Source organism: Schistocerca americana, chromosome 3, assembly GCF_021461395.2.
Source record: "Schistocerca americana isolate TAMUIC-IGC-003095 chromosome 3, iqSchAmer2.1, whole genome shotgun sequence".
In the NCBI taxonomy this organism is placed as follows: domain Eukaryota; kingdom Metazoa; phylum Arthropoda; class Insecta; order Orthoptera; family Acrididae; genus Schistocerca; species Schistocerca americana.
This window is the reverse complement of record NC_060121.1, coordinates 437,274,581-437,287,267: the sequence shown is the minus strand read 5'-3', so window position 1 is coordinate 437,287,267 and position 12,687 is coordinate 437,274,581.

The following is a 12,687-nucleotide window of genomic DNA, read 5'->3' as shown; positions in this document are numbered from 1 at the left end:
CGGCGCACCTGTTCGCAAACGACACTGTACGAAGATCTAACTAACGTCATGGGCTTCCTGAGAAGCGTTACTAGAAGAATTGTCGCATGTCTCTGTGCACATCATCATCGGCACAAGAGAACGATGCTGCCGAATACCTTTCTTTTATATGGATCAACGGTGCACATTCTTATTAAGTACATTTGTCCTTCATGTGACAAGGTACATTGTCGGTTTCTGTGAAATCCATCCAACCACCACAACCAGTGAAACTTCCTGGCAGATTACAACTGTGTACGGGACCGAGTCTCGAACTCGGAACATTTGCCTTTCGCTTCAGAAGATGTCACTGAAATGAGAATAGAATCGTTCTGTGTGATGGAAAATTTGCTACGCACACGGCCTGGGGCAAACACGAGATGATGCGTCCCGAAGGTAGAAGGAAGAAGTCTAAGACGGTGTTCGGGTTACTATGCGATGATAACAATATTCCCATTGTAAGTACGAGCAGTGTTCGGTAAGTGATGAAACGTATCTTTTTCTGAAAGCAGCTTGGTTTTATTCGGGATTCCAGTACAATACTGGAAGAAACTCAGAAACAGTTCTCTGCTTGGAACGCACCTCCGTTACGGACATCATTTTGAAGGAAACGTATAGCGCCGCCACCTCCCGAAACTTCACGAAACGATCCGGGCCGACGCGGAAATATTCCACAATGTCCCACAGTAAATTCCACATTTTTAAAACCGATACTGGTGAGGATGTGTTCCATTACTTATTGAACGCCCGACGTACAACGCATTTCAGCACTGTAAAAATGCTCACTGGTAGCAAATATATAATTTGACTATCGTTAAATTTTAGATTCATTTTTTATAAAATGAATTCCTGAGCTGCGTACCACAAATTTTGAGCCGTCGCGGACGAAAAAATTTGTTACGTACGGTTTCAAATGAAGAAGCCTCGACCGCAGCTCGTGGTCGTGCGGCAGCGTTCTCGCTTCCCCCGCAAGGGTTCCCGGGTTCGATTCCCGGCGGGGTCAGGGATTTTCTCTGCCTCGTGATGACTGGGTGTTATGTGATGTCCTTAGGTTAGTTAGGTTTAAGTAGTTCTAAGTTCTAGGGGACTGACGACCATAGATGTTAAGTCCCATAGTGCTCAGAGCCATTTGAACCATTTGAAGAAACCTCCTAGCGTGCAGACCACAGTATTCAGCTGTGAAGACAACTTTATATGAAGTCTCGGTGACTGTGGTAGCATCCCTGACAACGGTAGAGTGTGCACATATCTACCGTCTGATTCTTCCAATGCGGAACCATCTACTTTTAGCTAGGAATAAAAGAAAAATAAAAACAGATTATGAAGACAAAAAGTTTTCGATAAGGGGCACCATGACCGCCTGTCACGAACTTTTGGGAGAAGGTGGCAGGGCCCCATCTTTTCTTTGCATCTTGTTATGCTACACTAAATTACAACAAAATTGAGGGCAACTTACGACCACCGATTATCTGTTCCGACGAATGTTCCTCAGAATTACTCGGACCACAGTGGCAGTTAGACAACGCTGATTCCGTCTTCCGTTTTTGATTTCACATCTAGCTTCCAATTTCAGCTGACGTGCTTCAGGAGTTTCAGAAGAACGCCTCGATGCAATCCAATTAGCGTTAAAATGTAACCGTGGTTGACGGGCCACTGCAGCTCCAGAAAAACGAAAGGCTTTCTTTCTGCTAGCGTTAGCTTCTAATAGCGTCTGACGCTTCTCAGGAGTCTCTGAAATACTCTGGGAGGCGACTGTCCAGGGTCCAACTGTAATCGGTGTTGGCGCAGCGGCTGCTGCTGCTGCTGCTGTTGTTCACAGCCTTTATTGCGTGAACAGCTTAAAAGCCCTTGCCCTTGCAGGTCTTTGCAATGTATTACTGTTGCTTCTCTTAGAGAGGATGTTTGTTGGTTATTGGAAAAAGAACTATTTAACTGTCGCAGCTAAACTGTTGAATTTGTAGTGTATCAGTGATTAAAAAGTAAATTGATTGAAACAAGAGAAAATGATGACACTTGATCAGAAAAACATAATATTTGTGTAATCAAGCAGGTTACTGTCGAGAGTCCGACTTGCAAGTAACCCGTACAGTTTCATGTCAACCATAGCAAACACGCCTCTATCCAACGTACAAATTATCGTTTGACTTCTCTCTCCTCCTCCCTCTGTCAAATAAAATTTTTGCAATTTTTCGGAATAGCTTACAGACAACATCCTTTCTTTTCCTTGTGCAAAGTGTACTATCATCATATTGTGTCAACGTCTGCGTTGTCATATACAAGGATCTTCAGTCATAGGGTCACCTGTCAGTTTCAGACATTCATCAAAGTCTCATAAGACATGGCTTTAAATAAAAATAAGTACAAGACTGAAACTTCCTGGCAGATTAAAACTGTGTGCCGGCTCTTGCCCGCGAAAGTCGAAGATCATAAGTTCGAGTCTCACTCCGGCAGATAGTTCTAATCTGCCAGTAAGTTTCAAATCAGCGCACACTCCGCTGCAGAGTGAAAATTTCATTCTGGAAACATCCCCAGGCTGTGGCTAAGCCATGTCTCCGCGATATCATTTCTTCCAATAGTGCTAGTCCTGCAAGGCTCGCAGGGGAACTTCTGTGAAGTTTGGAAAGTAGGGCGTTTTGTGAATCGTGCTTGGGTGGCTGACTTGGTAGGGCACTTGCCCACGAAAGGCAAAGGTCACGAGTCCTCTTCAAAACCTTCCGTAGAATTTCGTGAACTCTTGATTTACAGATGTTGCTCCGCTGCAGTTTGCGTCACAACAACGTCGACCCACTACAATCTCAAGTCCAGTACTTTACCACTGCCTGCTCACAACTGACCGGTCAGATACACATCTGTTGTTTACGGTTGTCTGTTGACGCTACCTCCGCAGCTACTGCGCTGGAGTCGCTTATATGCCCAGAATAAAAACAGTCTCTGAACGTTTTGGACGGATGGTGAATAAATTAAGTTACAGTATTCTAATAGTGAGCTCATCGCTCCCTTTGTCCTAAGGTAGACGGGATGGATCCCTGAGGAAGAAAAAAAAATGCGAAGATAACTCTCTCGTAAAAGGTTACATGCGAGGCGTAAAAGACAGTTAAGAAAAAAGGCGAGAGTCAACCATAATACTATAATAATTTATTGTGTGAGAGAGGCTGTGAAGTATCTTTTTCTTTTCGTACAGGGCGGGGTATTTGAAGACTGGCCTCTAAAATATCTTTCTGTTTTGTGTGGTTTGTTAGTCTTTCGTGAACGCGATTTCTCTCAGAAGAAGGATAATAACGCAGAATATGAAGATAATAGTTTCTGTTTTAAGATAAAATGTAGAGAACAAAGTACTAACGCTCGCTCCTGTCCCTCTATTTCACGAATCCACGAAACGCAGCACCAACGCCATCAGTCCACTGTCAGCTAAATTCATTGGTATATGTTTCTGATGCTGAGGCAAGGGTGGCAGCCGGCCGGGGCGGCCGAGCGGTTCTAGGCGCTACAGTCTGGAACCGCGCGACCGCTACGGTCCCAGGTTCGAATCCTGCCTCGGGCATGGATGTGTGTGATGTCCTTAGGTAAGTTGGGTTTAAGTAGTTCTAAGTTCTAGGGGACTGATGACCTCAGAAGTTAAGTCCCATTGTGCTCAGAGCCATTTGAACCAAGGGTGGCACATGGAAACAATAACGCCTTTAACTGTACAGGCAAGATGGACTAATTTCACTACTAATTTATTCTGATACGTATCTTTATATTTTTGTACGTTGAATAATTTTACCTATGATATACGATGTAAAACAGCAAATACACGATCGCTCCTCTCTATCGTTCTCTCTCTCTCTCTCTCTTTCTCTCTCTCTCTCTCTGTCATTGTTCTTAACTTATTAACATACACTTGTGTTTTAAAATTTACACGTGGTATAAGTAACTGACATGAGGTTTTCTGAATAATTTCATATTCCTTTAATTTAATGCAGGAATGTATTTTTTCAAGGCTACAAAGACTTTTTGTGACTTGTTGCAGAAGTATTGTTGATGCAAAGACGAAGGTTAAGCTAAGCGTCAGTGAGCTGAAAATATGTGTAATTTACCGTCCTTTGTGTTTGTTTTTTTCCCCCTTGTGTTCAGTTTACGAAGTATCGCTATCTTACACGCCAGCGTTGCAAACTGCAGATCGACTCAGTAGCGACTTTAGTTTAGTGTTGAAATCGAACGTTTTGTTTAGGATTCCTTTAGTTTCCTTATTAGGTACGAGAATTCTGGTAACAGTTCAAAGGGAGATATGAATTCCGAACTGTATTACGAGTGTCCTAGTCACATTGTACACGAATGGCTAAGAGAGATCTCTTCCGATTCTCGCAGAGTAGTTCAGGACTGGTTACTGAAAATAAATTCTCAGCCACTGTGATAATGCTGACAATGTTCGTTGTAGAGGTGAGAAGTGTACTAGCTTGGTGATTTGGCAACTGGCGGAGCACCAAGCGCCTTCCTGATGTCAGTAGAAAGCCCTGTTCTTCGCGTACTGTTGCTTCCGAGTAGATATTGCTCGAAGTGCAACTGATTGAGAGCAAATTTTTAATTGAAAAATAATTAAAAAACAAATTGTTACTTTCCAAATTATTCCGATTTGTGTTTGTGAATTATCCTAACTACTACTGAAACGCCCCGCTAAACCCGCAGGACACGACAAAAAAATGGTTCAAATGGTTCTAACCACTATGGGACTTAACATCTGAGATCATCAGTCCCCTAGAACTTAGAACTACTTAAACCTGACTAACCTAAGGACATTAGACACAGCCATGCCCGTGGCAGGATTCGAACCTGCGACCGTAGCAGCAGCGCGGTTCCGGACTGAAGCGCCTAGAACCGCTCGGCCACAACGGCCGGCGCAGTACAGAACAGACAGAATAAATTGTGGAAAGGGGCCAAAATAAGGGGCTGTCAGTTACACTCGAACATACAACTTTATTATTTGATCAAACATTACAAGAGAGCAACAAGTTTTTTAAACACACAGCTTCAATCTTTGGGACTTGATTACCGGATGAAGCCACTATAATTTAAAAAAAGCTGAAGGCCAATAACTTAAAATGCAAGCATAATCAGAAATTTAAAAGACAAGCCTTATCTTAAAACATTCTTTAGTTAGGCTAAAGTAAACAAGTTAAATTCAAATCGGCTGAAGGCCGAACACTTAAATCTCCAAAACATTATTTTTTTAAATACTAAAGCCCATACGTGAAACAGTTCTTTAATTAAAAACAAACAACTGAAACTCAAAATGGCTGAAGGCAGAAGACATAAAAATTCAAAAAAAATTTTAAAACGCCAAAGGGCTTACGTGAAACAGTACTTTAAAATAGGATGAAAGCCTAGAGTAAAACAACTCTAATTAAAACAACAAGAACAAATTTTTAAAAAAATAAGGTAGTCCACACAAGGGCGCCCAGATGTTCGAGGGTCGGCCTGTAATTTAAACACTAACGTTCGCTTAGGTGAGACAGGCAGTCGGGCCAACTATTCACGATCCGCCAACAACCCAACCGCCCGACAGTCAGCGGATCCATCGACAAGGTAACTACCACTTCACCCGACCAGGACACAACAGGGAGTTCAACGGAACAACATAGAAGATATTGGCGCCCACAACCAATCATACACCGTGCTGGACAGCAACAACACGATGAGGAAACTACTCTGCCTGAAATTTACGTCAACGCCCAGGGCAGGTAAGCGGAACATTAACGGCCACAAGGCAGAAGATTCCGCTGATGCACTTCAATTCAAATAACCAAATACAGTGAAATTCCACCGTAGGGTGGCTAGAATCTTCCAACTTGAAAACCACGTTGTTGCTCGCGGGAATATCCCAAAAGCCGACAACGAACTCCAACCGACACAATGTGAACAGTCTAGACTTGCTGGTAGGTTAAATCAAAACTCAACATTCGTGTCCAGGGTCGGTGAGCCACGGACCTCGTAGCAATGGGAACAGCGCCACACACTCCGACACCACGTAGAGACCGCCAGCGGGCCCCAGCCAGAATTCCTCACTGCTCCACGCCAACCGATCGACTCCCCAGAGCCAGTATGCTGACAACATTTAAAATAACTCGTCAGTCAAAGTCACACAAACTACACACAGTTTCATGAACACTTACACAAAGAACTAGACAATGCTAACGGCAGTGACCGTACAATAACAGGGACGAATCATGAGCCGGCACACACAGCCAACCCATAAGCGATCGCCGGCCAAATAGACGTCGTCTGGCAAGACGACCGGCCGACGACCAAACAAAGTCGACCCACTCCAGTCATGTGTGTCGGCAACCGTAGGGCGAGTCATGGCGGTCCGGACCTCACTGCTGCCGCGCCCCAACTGAACTTGTGCCAGGTCCCAACTAACTGCTGGCACGATCCAGCTGACTGGTAGAGCCGAACTAACAACACACGACAACCGGGAAGTAATAGCAACCAGCAAAGATAATACGCCAGGGCTTATGTCGATAAGGCCGCTGCTGCAGCTCACCAATAACTGAAATTAACATAACGAGATGGTAGTACAGTAAAACCCGGATGTCAAATGAGGTATAGCACGAACACGAGCCACGCACGGCTCAACTACTAGGGCATTTCATAGTCTGCTACGCGAACGGTTCAAAAAATTTACTACCATTGCCATTGTACAGTGTGTAACGGATGTAAGTGCAGATATTTGTACATGTGGTGCCTTAATATGTACACCCATCAGTGTGTTGACTGTTTTTTATCTCAATCGAACAGCCTTTCCACAAACACACCTTTACGATCTGATGTTTTCTGATGGTCGTAACTGCACCACCAAGATTAATAGCTTCAGGATGTGATACCTGGGATCTTAACCTACACCACCATATAGTTGGTTGCAAAAAGTCAATTGCACCACTCAGGATCTCTCCTTGTAAGTGAACTACGCCTATCAGTATAGACTAACCGTTTTTTCTCAATAATCGACACTTCAACACCTAACCTGCAGTCCAGGTGGGAATAAGTATTAATGACTTGCTCTTACGACATATATTTGAAGGTACCTACCAACATAAAAACATGCGATATGTAATAGCTATAATTATTGGTCTGATATGTAAATACTGCTGTAATGTTGTTCATTGCACCGCCCTGTAGCAAGTTGAAGTATCTGCTCTTAAATCTGTTTTCTGATGTTAGATTCAAAATCTGATTTCCTGGAGACTGGGGATTTTTTTATTTTTATTCATTTTAGTTGCACAGTTTACACAAGTGACGAAGTTCTGTTTACACGTGTGTTACCTGTCAAGGCATACCAGTTGAAAACAGCCAGAAGCCACAAGGTGCTCTCCTTGAACTGGGAGGTTTACCTTCCACTGGTACGCCCCAGTCACTGCATACGACAGGCAAAGTGATGAAGTCAACAGGCTGTCAGGAAGAAGTAAAATAAAACACAGTTATTAAAATGATGAGAGATATAAAAATATAAAAGATTGAGACAGTCATGAATTAGGCCGATTAGATGGACATGTGTGCTCCAGGACTGATCATGTGCCAGGGACTTTCCCATCAGCGATCGACGAGACCATGATGTCAAACCTCCCAAAAGGAAATATGGACCACATTCATGAATAAAATCTAAAACAAATCTCCCGCTTCGTCGTCGCCATCTGACTTCAGGGGCAACGATTCATTCACTTTCCATGATTGCCAGAAAACAAAGGAGTTTGGTATAGCAATAGGACATTTCCCACATACAATGGAGCGTTACAACGTCAACTGGTCTACATCTGAGACGATAGTTTCTCTTTGAGAACAGTAGAGGGGAAACTGCCATTCCCATAGCTGTATATAGTAATCCACGATTGGGATCAATGGATTCCAGAAATACCATTGCCTTATGGCTTGAGAGGCACCACATGTTAGGAAGCTGAGCGCAGGGAACAGCCGGCAGTTCTATAGGAAAAGCGTACCATCGGTTCGACAGGAAGACTGTTCGACAGGGAGTGTGTTTTATGGGCTCCAGCATGTTCAAAAGCATAACCGATCGATTACCATCCTTAACGATGTCTGTCTAGGAAATTTACCAATTTTGTAATGATTGGGAGCAACAAATGATGAAAGGTGGTAAATCCTCCATTTCCTTTGTATCTCGTGGAAGAGCATGCACAATGTGAGGGTCGTTCTTGCAACTGACCCGGTGAGAGGTTTCAACAGAGGAAGGCAGAGGAATCTGTGAGAGCTGCTTTTGGGGCTACAGTCCTGTGTAGGGACTCTTTTCCCCTACCAGGAGCAAACATGTGGTAGTTCAGGTATTGAGATGGCATGAACTAATACCGCATAAGTGAATAGCAAGTGGTCATGTCCCCGATATTTGCTGTCTTCGGAGCTTTCTGTTATGCCAGCTGCAAGATATCTCTATATGGTGTACTGGATGTAGCTGTCGTAGAGCTACCGATTCATCAGATAGAACCTCATAATTTGTTCTAAACAGAACAAGAGGTATGTAGAGACGAAAGTGAGTGGAGCGTCCCCACCCTAGGAGCAATTGCTGACGCAGTGAGGAAAGTTTGGTTTCAACAAGCCATTTTTCTTTATGTGATGAATAGGGGACAACCACGTAAAAAATTCTTTAAGTAAAAGACTCAAGGAGTGAGATTACGGCCCAGAGCGGTTCGTTATGAATGTAGTTCTGGATATGTATGAACAATTCTATGTAAGCAATGCGAGAAAAACACATGCTCTGGTAGCGGAAAATTGGGAATTATGGGCGCATGCTCTACATTTCACTTATCACAAGGAGTTCTTAAGCTGGCGGCCCCTGATGCATATAACTGAACAGCTGTGATAAATAAAGAAGTCGTTAATGTAAAGAGATGGCAAGGCCACAGACCTCAAAGCATCGTCAAGATCGCGGTCATAAAAAAATGTGAAACTAAATACTGACACTTGCAGAACCTCATTCTCCTGTGTATGACCATTACTCTGAGATATGCCTGTTTGAACATAAAACGAACTGTGAAATACAAAGTACCAGATCAGTGGCAGTCGCGGACCTCCCAACGCCCTCACCCCTCCCTGCTTCACGATTCACACATTATGACGGAAATGCCGTGAACTGTCGTAGACATTTACCGGAGTAAACCATTCGTATAGCTGACTCCAGTGAATCATATGGTCACTAATACAGTGACCCTCGCTAAATTCACATTAGGAGATAGGCGAAAGACTCCTCTGCTCAACTTACACAGTACATTCTTGAGGCTAATCAGACTTTCTTTTGGTCATCAGTCTACCGACTGATTTGATGCGGCCCGCCACGAATTCCTTTCCTGTGCTAACCTCTTCATCTCAGAGTAGCACTTGCAACCTACATCCTCAATTATTTGCTTGGCGTATTCCAATCTCTGTCTTCCTCTACAGTTTTTGCCCTCTACAGCTACCTCTAGTACCATGGAAGTCATTCCCTCATGTCTTAGCAGGTGTCCTATCATTCTGTCCCTTCTCCTTTTCAGTGTTTTCCACATATTCCTTTCCTCTCCGATTCTGCGTAGAACCTCCTCATTCCTTACCTTATCAGTCCACCTAATTTTCAACATTCGTCTATAGCACCACATCTCAAATGCTTCGATTCTCTTCTGTTCCGGTTTTCCCACAGTCCATGTTTCACTACCGTACAATGCTGTACTCCAGACGTACATCCCCAGAAATTTCTTCCTCAAATTAAGGCCAGTATTTAATATTAGTAGACTTCTCTTGGCCAGAAATGCCTTTTTTGCCATAGCGAGTCTGCTTTTGATGTCCTCCTTGCTCCGTCCGTCATTGGTTATTTTACTGCCTAGGTAACAGGATTCCTTAACTTCATTGACTTCGTGACCATCAATTCTGATGTTAAGTTTCTCGCTGTTCTCATTTCTACTACTTCTCATTACCTTCGTCTTTCTCCGATTTACTCTCAAACCATACTGTGTACTCATTAGACTGTTCATTCCGTTCAGCAGATCATTTAATTCTTCTTCACTTTCACTCAGGATAGCAATGTCATCAGCGAATCGTATCATTGATATCCTTTCACCTTGTATTTTAATTCCACTCCTGAAACTCTCTTTTATTTCCATCATTGCTTCCTCGATGTACAGATTGAAGAGTAGGGGCGAAAGGCTACAGCCTTGTCTTACAACCTTCTTAATATGAGCACTTCGTTCTTGATCGTCCACTCTTATTATTCCCTCTTGGTTGTTGTACATATTGTATACGACCCGTCTCTCCCTATAGCTTACCCCAACTTTTTTCAGAATCTCGAACAGCTTGCACCATTTTATATTGTCGAACGCTTTTTCCAGGTCGACAAATCCTATGAAAGTGTCCTGATTTTTCTTTAGCCTTGCTTCCATTATTAGTCGTAACGTCAGAATTGCATCTCTCGTCCCTTTACTTTTCCTAAAGCCAAACTGATCGTCACCTAGCGCATTCTCAATTTTCTTTTCCATTCTTCTGTATATTATTCTTGTAAGTAGTTTCGATGCATGAGCTGTTAAGCTGATTGTGCGATAATTCTCGCACTTGTCAGCTCTTGCCGTCTTCGGAATTGTATGGATGATGCTTTTCCGAAAGTCAGATGGTATGTCGCCAGACTCATATATTCTACACACCAACGTGAATAGTCGTTTTGTTGCCACTTCCCCCAATGATTTTAGAAATTCTGATGGAATGTTATCTACCCCTTCTGCCATATTTGACCGTAAGTCCTCCAAAGCTCTTTTAAATTCCGATTCTAATACTGGATCACCTATCTCTTCTAAATCGACTCCTGTTTCTTCTTCTATCACATCAGACAAATCTTCACCCTCATAGAGGCTTTCAATGTATTCTTTCCACCTATCTGCTCTCTCCTCTGCATTTAACAGTGGAATTCCCGTTGCACTCTTAATGTTACCACCGTTGCTTTTAATGTCACCTACGGTTGTTTTGACTTTCCTGTATGCTGAGTCTGTCCTTCCGACAATCATATCTTTTTCGATGTCTTCACATTTTTCCTGCAGCCATTCCGTCTTAGCTTCCCTGCACTTCCTATTTATTTCATTCCTCAGCGACTTGTATTTCTGTATTCCCGATTTTCCCGGAACATGTTTGTACTTCCTCCTTTCATCAACCAACTGAAGTATTTCTTCTGTTACTCATGGTTTCTTCGCAGCTACCTTCTTTGTACCTATGTTTTCCTTCCCAACTTTTGTGATGGCCGTTTTTAGAGATGTCCATTCCTCTTCAACTGTACTGCCTACTGCGCTTTTCCTTATTGCTGTATCTATAGCGTTAGAGAACTTCAAACGTACCTCGTCATTCCTTAGTACTTCCGTATCCCATTTCTTTGCGTATTGATTCTTCCTGACTAATGTCTTGAACTACAGCCTACTCTTCATCACTACTATACTGTGATCTGAGTTTATATCTGCTCCTGGGTACGCCTTACAATCCAGTATCTGATTTCGGAATCTCTGTCTGACCATGATGTAATCTAATTGAAATCTTCCCGTATCTCCCGGCCTTTTCCAAGTATACCTCCTCCTCTTGTGGTTCTTGAACAGGGTATTCGCTATTACTAGCTGAAACTTGTTACAGAACTCAATTATTCTTTCTCCTCTTTCATTCCTTGTCCCAAGCCCATATTCTCCTGTAACCTTTTCTTCTACTCCTTCCCCTACAACTGCATTCCAGTCGCCCATGACTATTAGATTTTCGTCCCCCTTTACATACTGCATACCCTTTCAATATCTTCATACACTTTCTCTATCTGTTCATCTTCAGCTTGCGACGTCGGCATGTATACCTGAACTATCGTTGTCGGTGTTGGTTTGCTGTCGATTCTGATTAGAACAACCCTGTCACTAAACCGTTCACAGTAACACACCCTCTGCCCTATCTTCCTATTCATAACGAATTCTACACCTGTTATATCATTTTCTGCTGCTGTTGATATTACCCGATACTCATCTGACCAGAAATCCTTGTCTTCCTTCCACTTCACTTCACTGACCCCTACTATATCTAGATTGAGCCTTTCCATTTCCCTTTTCAGATTTTCTAGTTTCCCTACCACGTTAAACCTTCTGACATTCCACGCCCCGACTCGTAGAACGTTATCCTTTCGTTGATTATTCAATCTTTTTCTCATGGTAACCTCCCCCTTGGCAGTCCCCACCCGGATATCCGAATGGGGAACTATTCCGGAATCTTTTGCCAATGGAGAGATCATCATGACACTTCTTCAATTACAGGCCACATGTCCTGTGGATACACGTTACGTGTCTTTAATGCAGTGGTTTCCATTGCCTTCTGCATCCTCATGTCGTTGATCATTGCTGATTCTTCCGCCTTTAGGGGCAATTTCCCACCCCTAGGACAAGAGAGTGCCCTGAACCTCTATCCGCTGCTCCGCCCTCTTTGACAAGGCCGTTGGCAGAATGAGGCTGACTTCTTATGCCGGAAGTCTTCGGCCGCCAATGCTGATTATTTATCAAAATTTAGGCAGTGGGGGGGATCGAATCCGGGACCGAAGACGTTTTTGATTGTGAATCAAAGATGCTACCCCTAGACCACGACTACATCCAGACTATAAATATTCATTTCAAGCGGATTTTTAGCCAATTTCAAGACTTGGACAATCATACATTC